Raw genomic sequence first — 12,213 nt, 5'->3', positions numbered from 1 at the left:
GGTTTATGACAGAGGTTAGTCGTTTAAACTTTGAAGCACGATCTCCGGCCTGTACAGTAATTCCAGGCATTCTTTTCGTCGGCCAGTCTTTTCATGTTCATATACAGCTTCTTAAATCAAGGTGTTGTGTGTGGTTTTTGAGCCCAACATCTCGTTTGTTTTCTCTTTTTTTTTTTTTTAATTGTTTTTTTTTTTTTTTTTTTTTTTTTTTTTTTTTTTTTTTTTTTTTTTTTTTTTTTTTTTTTTTTTTTTTTTTTTTTTTTTTTTTTTTTTTTTTTTTTTTTTTTTTTTTTTTTTTTTTTTATTTTCTTATTATATTCTAATAACCGTAATTTCGTTTTAATGAAGATTTAGACTTTTAAACTCATTTTGAATATGAATTGTGTGTTTTGTACTTGTCTATTACGTTTTAGCCAGTTTTTAAATTTTTGAGAAAAATGACCCAAAATACCCTTGTGAGACAAAAAATTAATATTTTATTTGTTTAAAGTTGGAAACAGCTTAAAATATTTTAGAACACGATATTTGACAATGGTTGCTCACAAGGGAACAAAGAAACTGATAGTAAAGCCTTACGGGGTTTCGGGTTGACATTTCGGGCAATAAGTGTCTACCGGGACACCGCGGCGGTTGTCACGGGCTCGAGGGGAGTACCGGGTCGTGACAACCAGCTTCTCTTTGGTGCATCCTTTTATGAACCCAAGTGCCAGTCTCAGCATTCTCATTATAACCCATCCTAGACATGGTTGCTCTATCAAGATGTTTGATCTTGGGTTATGAGACTGCATCATCCATGGACATATTGATGTGAAATTTCTATAGCAAACGTGTGATGACGTGACCATACATGAGGCTTGTTCTGGTACCAACAACAATTTTGTTCATGTCAACAAAGATGAAGCTAGCAAGATCAATTGGAGTTTGTGCCTTGATGTGATGCAAAAACCACAAGTCTTCTCCAATCATCGATGAATGTTTACTAGGTACAAGTCTTAAGGTCTAGCTAACTATTAAGTGCAGTATTCTATCCATCATGGATAGCCTAGTAACTGAGTTAGGAGCACTGATATTGTTCACATATAGTTCTCATTTTAAATCTTGTATCACTAAATTATCACTAATGCTGGTCAACGCATCAGGTGCATAATTAAGCTCAAAGACCTCTTTAATCATCTAAAAGAATATCTTAAATAATCTACCCATGATATAAGTGATGAAAGCCTTTTCATAGGTATGTAGTGCATTACTCTCATCCTTATAGGTTACATTTCCATTATTGTAGAAAACTTAGACTAACTTTTCATATATAAGAATGTTGAAGCTCAAATAATTATACCACCCTAAGACTCTAAAATTTTCAATGTACAAGAAACCAAATTCTTCAAGAAATTTAATATATATTACTCGATTGTGATTGGCAATCTTTGAGGTGAAAGATTTCTTGTAGCATTCATAGTCCTCGTTGGTGAGAAAATTTAGTGGTTGAAACCGAGTCATGTTTGAAGAGCTTCCCTAACCTTTTTGAGCAATGAGCGTACATTGTTTTGGTGGTGGCATGAAAAGATATTTGGTGTGAGAATCAACTAGAGAAGGAGAATAATTTGACTACAAGAAGATAAACTCGAGTATAAGCCTTGGAAACTCAACTATTACACTATAGAACTAGATTTCTCCCTCTTTTTGTTATATCAAAAAAGAAAAAAAAAGTAAAGTGTATGATTAATGAAAAGAGACATTGATAGTAAAATAAAGCATTAGTAGTACAAGTTAAATATAATTATCCATCAACATTTGAGGATAAGATTATGGAAACATGTAATGTCATGACCTGGTACTCCCCTCGAGCCCGTGACAACCGCCTCGATGTCCCGATAGACATTCGTTACTCAGAGTGCCAACCGGAACCCCGCAAGGCTTTAGTACCATTTTTCTCATCTCCCTTGTGAGTAATCATTGCCAAACCTCGTTTTTAAAGAATTTTAATGTCATGACTCGGAACTCCCATCGGGCCCGTGACAATCGCTGCGACGTCCCGATAGGCACTCATTACCCCGAATGCCGATCGGAACCCCGCAAGGCTTAGCATCAGCTTCCGCATCTGCTCAGTGAGCGACAGTTATTAAATCTTGCATTTCAAGAAATCATAAGTCGTTTCCAAATTAAAATAATAAAATATTATTTTTTGGTTCACAGGGGCATTTTCGTCATTTTTCTTCGAAAATACCGAAACCCGCCAAAAACACGATGTAAAAGCTAAATATGTTCATACATATTTTAAATCAAATAACTAAAGTATCAAATTACTTTTACAATGACACGTGGGCCCCCAACTAACCAATAAGATGCGAGTCTGTGAACCTATAATTTTGACAATTCAAGGCTAACTGAAGTCCTTGATGCAATCGGCTATCTACCGGCTATCCCGAACCTGAAATGTGGGGAATTGAGGGTGGTGAGATTATAAAATCCTAGTGAGTAAACAAACACCATCTAAACTATCTAAAGGCGAGTAAAGGGAGACAATTAAAAATAATTCATTTCAGCAAATTTTTCACATCACGAATATTCATTTCAACCAAATAATCAATATGGCTCGTGAATTACTCAAAACTTGGCTCATGCCAAATCCTGTACTCGGGGACACCTGGACCAAGGGTATCCAACCGAGTCCGCCAAGGCTGTTAAAATTCATATTTCGCATAAATCATATTTTTATTTTGAAACATAGCCGTTCCTTGGCGTTGGCTGAGTCTCACTCTCACGCGGTAGTCCACGTGAAGTGCACTCAAAAAGCCCACCTCAAGAGATACCCTACATGCCTCTACGACTGATGTGAGAATATAAAGGAGTTTACCGTGCCCCTCTAATAGGCTGGCCCACGGAACCCCCCACCACTGCAGTAGCTAATCTTTTATCTACCACCTGATTTATGAAATCTTTTTCTGAATGACATGGCAATTTATCGCAACCTAGCCTCTCAAGGCTAAATACACAGTACAAATAATTCTAACACCAAAATCAGTTTAGCCATTCTTGCTCATTTATTGTCATAAGCCATTCAATTTAAAACCATAAATTTACAACACAAGCAGGCAGTCTCCAATTACTCTATTTTCAAAACCAGCATTCGATTTTCCAGAAAATTTATAAAATCATTTTATAAAATCACAATTTCTCTTAAAACATAGCAATTTACCATTTAAACCCATTTTCCATAAAATCACACAATTGTATAAAACTACTTTAGATGATTAAGATAATAATAAGTTTACTCACAGTTTCTGAAAACTAAATTCGGGTACTCCAACTATTACTCCTTGAGTGCGATTTCTTTGCCCTTGTTAGAGGATTCGCCACCTTGACAAATTGCACAATTAAGAGGTTTACTAATTTGGTACTAAACCAAAATAAACTAATTTATACTACTAATGCATGATATGAAGTGCAAAATGTCTAAATTTTGCCTAAACAAGATGTTAGCCTATTTCGGTCTTTTATTTGATAAATCGATATACGCGTCCGTTTAAACTCGAAATTAATTTTTTTCAGTTTCTATACCTCGATTGCACCCAAATTGACTTAATGTTCCTCAATGTGGTGCAAATTATCAGTCCCGGTAGCAAATTACAAAAATACCCCTAATGGGTAAAAATTCGTATTTTTGCTCAAAAAATTCCCATTATTTTTCTAGGCTCATAATTCATCATTATTCATCATAATTCCTCAAATAAACATCAAGATCAGCAGCCAATATTCTCCTAGAAAATTCGGCATAATAGGTTTCAATGGGAAAAAATTATTTCTCTAGCTTATTTTTGCTATATTTCAATATAACCTAACTAAAATCGCTTAATTCAATTAAAATCAACCAAAACTCAAGTTCAAAACTCATCCATGGAGGTTTGGCCAGCATGGGTGTCCATACCCACTTTCTAATTTTGCATGAAAATGAGAGAAAAATGCATGGGTAGTGAAAATCACAAGGAAAATCGATGAAATTTACCTTTTTAATGCTTGATTTCTTGATTTCTCTTGATTTTCCCCAAATTGTTTCAGCTAGGGTTCTTATTTCTTTTCCCCCTTTTTCTCTCCTGGTTTGGACAACTGAAGAAGATGAGAATTCCGGAATTTTGACATTTTTAAAGGCTAAAATAATATAATATTATTTTATTCATTTTTTTTGTTTTATTAATTCCTTAAATTCTAGCTATCCATTTATTTCCAAATTTTCACCATACGCTTGTCCCACATATCCATAGCTTAGATAAAATTCTCAGACTTATCCAAAGTCTTGGTGGAATAATTTTTGAAATTTACACTTTTGCCCCCATAAAAGTCAAAAATTACATTTTTACCCCAAAAACTAAAAACTTGCCCATAGACATATTTTCATCCCTTATACTCATACCATTCTCCAATTTGTCAAATTTGATCTAAATTCTCTCAAAATCTCAAATTTTGTCCATGGATGGAAAAATTACAATTTTGCCCCTACACTCCAGAAATCACCGGAATTAAACTTTTTCACTGCCAAATCCGCCAATTATACTCCAATACTTAAATCATACTCCAATAAGTTAAATGGGGCCTAAAAAAAAATCTTTTCTCAAAATTCTCATTTTGTCCCCTAGTGGCAAATGACCATTTTACCCCTAGATAGTGAAAATTTTGGTTTGACTCCAAATTGATCCTCGAACTCCGAATTACCATTTTGAGTCATCCCTGAACTGTGAAACTCTTAATTTCACCTCAAAATTCCTATTTGAACTAGTTCGAGGCTTAATCGACTTAATGGTACCATTAGGGGCAATATCGTCTTTTAACGATTCCTCAAACTTCCTAAACAGGCAAACATTCTATTAAGCATGTAAATGACGTCGTAATTATTTTATAGAACAGGGTTTGACATTTAAGCTTTTTCCTTTTCAAAACCGTTAAAAAATAATTTTCACCTCACAAGAGCGTTTTCGTCATTTTTTCTCAAAACTTTTCGAACCTGACTAAAAATGTAGTAGATGAGTGGAAAACACATATTTCATGATTTAAAATAAATTTGAGTGTCTAAAACATTTATTGAAAATGATATTGCAACTATTTGAATAAAATAAAAATATTCAATAAAATATTCTAATTTCTTGTAAAACAATATTTATAGTCATCGGTAATTAATTTTTTTTGTAAGGTAAAAGCTAAATAAATTCATACGTCCTACAATACAGATAACCGAGATATGAAATTTACTTTACAGTGACTCGTGGGCCCACAAGGAACAAAAGTGCACAAAGGCAGTAAACCTACAGTTTTTGGAGTAGTAAAGCCGACTATAGCCTTTGACGATATCAGCTATCTATACACTATCCTGAGCCTGAAATGTATGGAAATGAGGGTGGTGAGATTATATAATCCCAGTGAGTAAACAAATACCATCTAAAATATCTAAACCCGAGTAAATGGAGATAATTAAAATAAATCATCATACTCTAATTTCATTACCTTTCAACTTATTTCAACAAAATAAACAACTAGGCTTATGATTTCCTGAAAAGCTTGGCTCGTGCCAAAAATCATTCTCATACTCAGTTATTAGGGATGCCTTGATTGAGGGCTATCCCAACCGAGTTCGCCAAGGCTATTAAAAAGTCATGTATGCATAAATTCTGTTTTTATTTTGAAAACATAGTCGTTCCTTGGCGTTGGCTGAGTTCACCCTCACTTGGCGGTTTGGCGTGAAGTGAACTCTAAAAGTGTTAGCCTCAGGAGTTATCCACTCGCGCCTCTCATACTGAGGTAAGATATAACGAGGTTTACAGTGCCCCTCTAATAGGCTGGTCCACGGAAACCTGCCCACTGCAGTAAGCTCATTATTATCCCACCAATCAATAAAATTCAATAACATGATATGGCAATTATTGTAATTCACAGCCTTTCAAGGCTAAATACACAGTTCATATATTTCAACATAAATACCAATTCAGCCATTCATGCAAATATTGTCATAAGCCAGTCAATTCAAACCATGAATTTACAACACCTCAAGTGGTCTCCAGTTACTCTATTTTCAAAGTCATTATTCAATTTCAAGACAATTTATAAAATCATTTTATTTAAACACGTTTTGTTTGTAAAACAAAAAGATTTACCATTTAAACTCATTTTCCATAAAATCCACAAAATCGAATAAAAACCACTCTAGATAATTAAGACGATAGTAAGGTTACTCACTATACTAGGAGTTCGATATACTCCTATTCTCGATCTTCGGGCACAACTCTTTACCCTTGTTAGAGGGCTCACCACCTATACATCATACGTGACACGAATTTCAATAAACTGTGTCAATTTATCATAAACTATTTCAAGCTCTCTAAATCTAAAAGAATGCATGCAATGGGATGCAAAATGTCCGATTAATCACTTAAATGTGATATTCGACCTAAGTCACACTATACTCGGTCTAATCGGCTAAAATCTTCAATTTAACTCCAAATCAATTCTTCTTACTTTCTACACTCCAATTATACCTAAATTACCTTAGTGACTATGAATGAGATTCAATTTATCAGTCTCGGGTCAATAATCACACATGTCTATACGTTAAGCAAAAATTCAAATTTTCACACCAAAATTTCCCATTTAATTTCTAGCCTCACCAAACATCAAATATCACCAAAATATCATGAAATATCATCAATTTCAGCCACAATATCCTCCCTAGAAAATTCGGCCAATGATGGGTAATGGGAGAAACTGAATTTTTCTTGTTGGTTTATTTCTAGACATGATAAACTAACTAAAAACACTAACATAACTTAGAATCAAATCAATCCAACTTCATTCTCTCTCCATACCCATTCCAACCAGCCATGAATTCACCATGAAAACATGAAATCTAACCATGGAAAATGAAAAAGAAAGCATGGGTAGTGTAAATCACAAGTCAAAATCAAGAAATTTTACCTTTATTAGCTTAATCCCTTGAAATTCCACACTTTTTCTTCAATTTTCCCACCTAGGGTTCTTGTTTTTTTTTCCTTTCCTCCTTTGTTCTTCTTTGGCCGGCCATATCAATGAGAAATGGGCTGATTTTGTATTAATTTTAAAGCTAAATATTTAATGGTTATAAATATGCCATGTGTCACCATTTCATTGGTCCATTTTTATTTCTTATCTATTAAGCTTTCTCTCTCCACCATATAAATTCCTTCAATTATCCATGATAAATTTGGATAAAAATCATATGCTGGACAAGTGTTCTGGTGGTGAAAAATTACTGTTTTGCCCATAGGGTGGTAAAATTACCATTTTACCCTTGTTCTCTAAAAAATACAAAAATTACAAATTTTCACTTCTCAACCTCAAATCACACTCCAATAAGTCAAATATGATCAAAATCTTTGAAAAAACTTTCCCATTTTGTCCTCCAGTGGAAAAATTACCATTTTACCCCTAGATAGTGAAATTTTCGATTTGACTCCAAATTGATTCTCGAACTCCAAATCACCATATTAAACCATTCTGGGACTTTAAAATTCTTAATTTCCTCTTAAATTCTCTATTTGATCTAGTTTGAGGCTTAAATCAACTTTATTGTACCTCTAGGTACAATACCGACTTTTGTCGATTTTTTGGGGCTCTCCTAATATGTAAACATTCAGTCAATCACATGCATGTCATGACAAGTATTTTACAAAGTCAGGCTTGACATCTTCTCCCCCACTTGGATCAACCATATGATCCTTCTTCATGACTGACTTCGACATTCGACTAAATATTAATATTTTAATATTATTTTATTCTAAAAATTTTATCTTATCTCCTTGGTTCCCAAAGTTCCTTATTATGCCTCAATTCACATCCGACCAACTTTATTTATCTCCATATCAAAGTATGGGGCATTTCAATCTCCCCCACTTAAATAGAATTCGTCCTCGAATTCACGTCGATGTTACGTTATCAATCTCCTTCTATGATCCTATTCCTTTTTCCTTCTATAGGGACATTCAATTTATTTACCTCGTTCACCTTCAGTTCAATTAAATGCTTTATTTATGGCAATTATCATCCTTTGAAGCCAGATCAGCAATACCTTTCACAATCATGATTTTTTATATCGAGTCACTAAGCATACCTTTATCACCCTTATTAAATTTGAACCATAACTTCATCTCAATTATACCGATTTCGATCACATATCATTCTTACTTATGTATACCTAATCATCATTTTATTAATTTGCTCCATGCCAAATTTCTCAACCTTAATTCATTCATCTTATATTGGTCCATACCCTTCCTTTAATAGAGTTCCATTAAGAACGTAAACAATTCAAGGTTTACCTTCAAAGTCACTCATAACTTTAATCGTTTATTGCATGCCCGATGACACTTTAGCTCACTGACCGCTCTGGACATTATTTCAAAATCTCCCAATTACTGAGAACAATTTTTCACCTTAGTTAGTCAAATTATCAATTTCATATATACATATGTACATGCATTTTCAAATGTCAACATCTCTCATTATGTATAGGGATCCATGTGTTCACATGCCTTGGACTACATTCCCCTTTATTCATCCACATCCCAATCCTAGTTTCAATATAATAATTCTTATAGTGCATGTCAACCTTCTTATTATACTTGCGTATAACTTCATATCACTTATATCATTTCCAACCATATGCTTGAGTTTTATCATGCTATATCCTCACATCACAATGTCATTAATCACATCTCACCTACTAAATGTCTCTTAAAAACTTAGATTGTTTCGAATCATGCATGCCTTATGCATTTTCAAACTCCAATTTTCATATTACCTTAGGAAATTTTCATTATCAAGCTTCATTATCCAAATTATCTTCATTCATCCTTTATTCTGTTCTTCCATACTAATGTGATATCATTCTCCCTAGACCAATATGCAGTTTGTACTTAAAACTGTAAGACTTGAAATAAGGTTCTTCTATGTACTTTTCAATGTCAATACGAATTTCACTTCCAACTTAGGGCTTCCTCTTTACAGCTACATAATTTAATGCTAGCTTCTATAAAATCCGTAGCAAAACTCTTCTTGAGTATTTCCTTGGGAATATCTACCTTAGACTTATGCCTCACAGCATATGATCAATTAACTTGTGACTTAGCCATTTGGCTCCTTAGCAAATTTCAAAATCACACATCTCATACTAATCTCGTATAATTTTATAAGTCTTCCTCAAAGATGTTTAAATATTCTTGAAACACTTAATCACTTATTTACTCTTTCATACTCCAAGTATATCATTTCCATAAAGGCATGCCCAACTACTCATGCTTCAACTTATCTCCAAGGCTTTCTATCATACCCCGTAATTTACTTGTGTTGTCACTAATCTTTTCTTTTCAACAAAGTCAAGACAAGATTAGTACATTCTCATAACAATATTCTATATAAACTCATTTGCTATATCATTCTTGAAATCGCCATTCACACTTTCATCACTTGGTATTGACATCTCTTATCAACATCTCATATATTCATCTAACCGTTCCCTCAATTCCTCTTTAACCTTTTACAAGATTCACTTTATTTCTTAAGATTTGGCTTTAGTCAACATATTATTCCTTTTAACACTCCACATGTTAATTTATTTTTTTATGTAGCCATATCAAAAACTCTCTAACTTTTCTTTCTCTTACATGCCCATATATAAGGCAATAAAGAAACTCTATAATTTCACTCATCATCTTTATCTTAGTACCTCCCTAATGAACTTAAGACTCCAACAACAAAGCTTAACATCAAAACCAATAACCATATTTCAACTCGTGAGCTTCATCTTTATGTCGCTTACAGTTTACTCTTGCTTTCTAGCCATTAAGGGTTCTTAACGTGACAGAGTTTGATAGTCAGTACTGTGGTGTTGCAACTATTTAAATTCACTTTATCCCAGCAACTCTTCCACCTTTAAAGCTACTACCTCAATTATTCACAATCGTGTGGCTTCCCTTTAAGTCTATACCACAATTACCAAGACTAATTTTCTATCACAAATGTGCGATCAGAACATTGATTTAACGTATTTATTTTGCCACTAACATTCATATATCTTTACCATAACATTTAGTACGAGTTTGCTCAAGTAAAAATCTCCAAATTTATTCATAGCTACATGTATCTCAGATTGCCCATCACTTATCATCAGTCAATAAATCTCACTTTAGAACACTCTTTCCATATTATATAGTAACTTCACCATATAGTATCATGACACTATATTCCTCCATTCTACTATCATGCATACTCCACAGAATTTAATTAGAAGATTTACATACCTTAACTAATGCCAATTCCATTTAATCATATCTTAAATACTCCAAACTTGTAAATTACAACTCCAAGTATATGTCCATATATTGATAATCTTTATATATTTCATGATCATGAAAACTACAACTTACAAACTAGCTTTCGATCGTATGCACACTATTAGAACATTAATTTCAACATGTTTAATTCTCCTTTGGTGATATGTTAAGATCATTTCTGGATACATTTCCATATTAACATTGATATGCCTTTACCATAGCATTTAGTGCAAATTTAATAAAGGAATTGTCTCCAATTAACTCTTAAATACATAATTATCAAATTGTACACCACTAAATGTTAAGATCTTGACTTTATCCATCAATAACCAATCACATTTGTTAAGCGAAAAATTTACTTAGTTATTACACCTTGCCTTTGCGATCATAAGATCAAAGTTGTCTTAAACGTAGGATGCAGAAGTTCTCTCTCTTAGAGTATATCCAAGCATCCACATTTCAAAATTCCTTACTCTGGGGAGATCACCTTCAAGACTGATCATTCGTATCATAGACCACACTTTGAACAAAATAAACTTTTAAATTGATCTTTCAAGTAATTCGTAATCAGTCTCAATTATAGAACTTCATATGGCACTTAGAATAGATTCGACATTTCCAAGTCATTTAACCTCAAGCTACCAATTCCATATTTAGTCCTTTAATCCATTGGCTCCCTCTTTTTCTATGCACAGCTAAGTTCAAGCTCATCCTTAGAACAGATTTGTTTACTAACTTCTTACTTCATGACCACACATCAATTATAGTAATCATTGATACTCACTCTTGAGTTAATTCATGTGCTTATATCCATGAACTATAATAGGTCCAATCAATTCTTGAAATCTCATAGTCCCCAAATCTTTTTCTGATTGACAACCATGAGTTCAATTATAACTCCACCAAATGAATAAATTATCACGGCCTATTAGTCCAACTCCAAATTTCTCCATCCTTAATCAGAGGGATATATCATTTCATTAATTTTTCATTAAGAGCATTCATTTTAAGATCTCTCTAACACTGGCTCGTGTCACGGGTAACATCTTAAACTCGAACAACGACCCTACTTATGACCTTTCCATGACATTAACAAAGAAGTGGATTACTAGGAACAGGAGTTCATATAGCTCCTTGTCTATGACTTATGCTCCCATAAGATCTATAAGAAGAAATAAAACGAGTCTAAACAACTCCAAATTCTATATGCAGATGCGCGTATTCTATTCTATCAAACCTAACTTAACTTAACTTAACTTGGGCCACACTGGGACTATAGCTTTTCAAATAACTTTTAAACCAAAAACTCTTATCTTTAAAATCAAAAGCTCTGATACCAATAAAATTGTCATGACCCGGTACTCCCTTTGGGCCCGTGACAACCGCCACGACGTCCTAGTAGACATTTGTTACCCGAAGTGCCAACCGGAATCTCGTAAGGCTTTAGTACCATTTTTCTCAGCTCCCCTGTGAGTAATCATCGCGAAACCTCGTTTTTAAAGAATTTTAAGCTTTTTCCCTTTCAAAATCGTGGAGAAATAATTTTCGCCTCATAAGGCCGTTTTTGTCATTTTTCCTCAAAATTTTTCGAACCCGACTAAAAATGTAGTAGATGAGTGGAAAACACATATTTCATTATTTAAAATAAATTTGAATGTCTAAAACATTTATTAAAAATGATATTGCAACTATTTGAATAAAATAAAAATATTCAATAAAATATTCTAATTTCTTGTAAAACAATATTTATAGAGTCATCGATAATTAATTTTTTTTGGAATGTATAAGCTAAATAAATTCATACGTACTACAATACAGATAACCGGGATATGAAATTTACTTTACAGTGACTTGTGGGCCCACA

The sequence above is a fragment of the Theobroma cacao genome, chromosome 7 (genome assembly GCF_000208745.1).
Source record: "Theobroma cacao cultivar B97-61/B2 chromosome 7, Criollo_cocoa_genome_V2, whole genome shotgun sequence".
NCBI classification, from domain to species: Eukaryota; Viridiplantae; Streptophyta; class Magnoliopsida; order Malvales; family Malvaceae; genus Theobroma; species Theobroma cacao.
Note: the sequence above shows the minus strand (reverse complement) of the source record.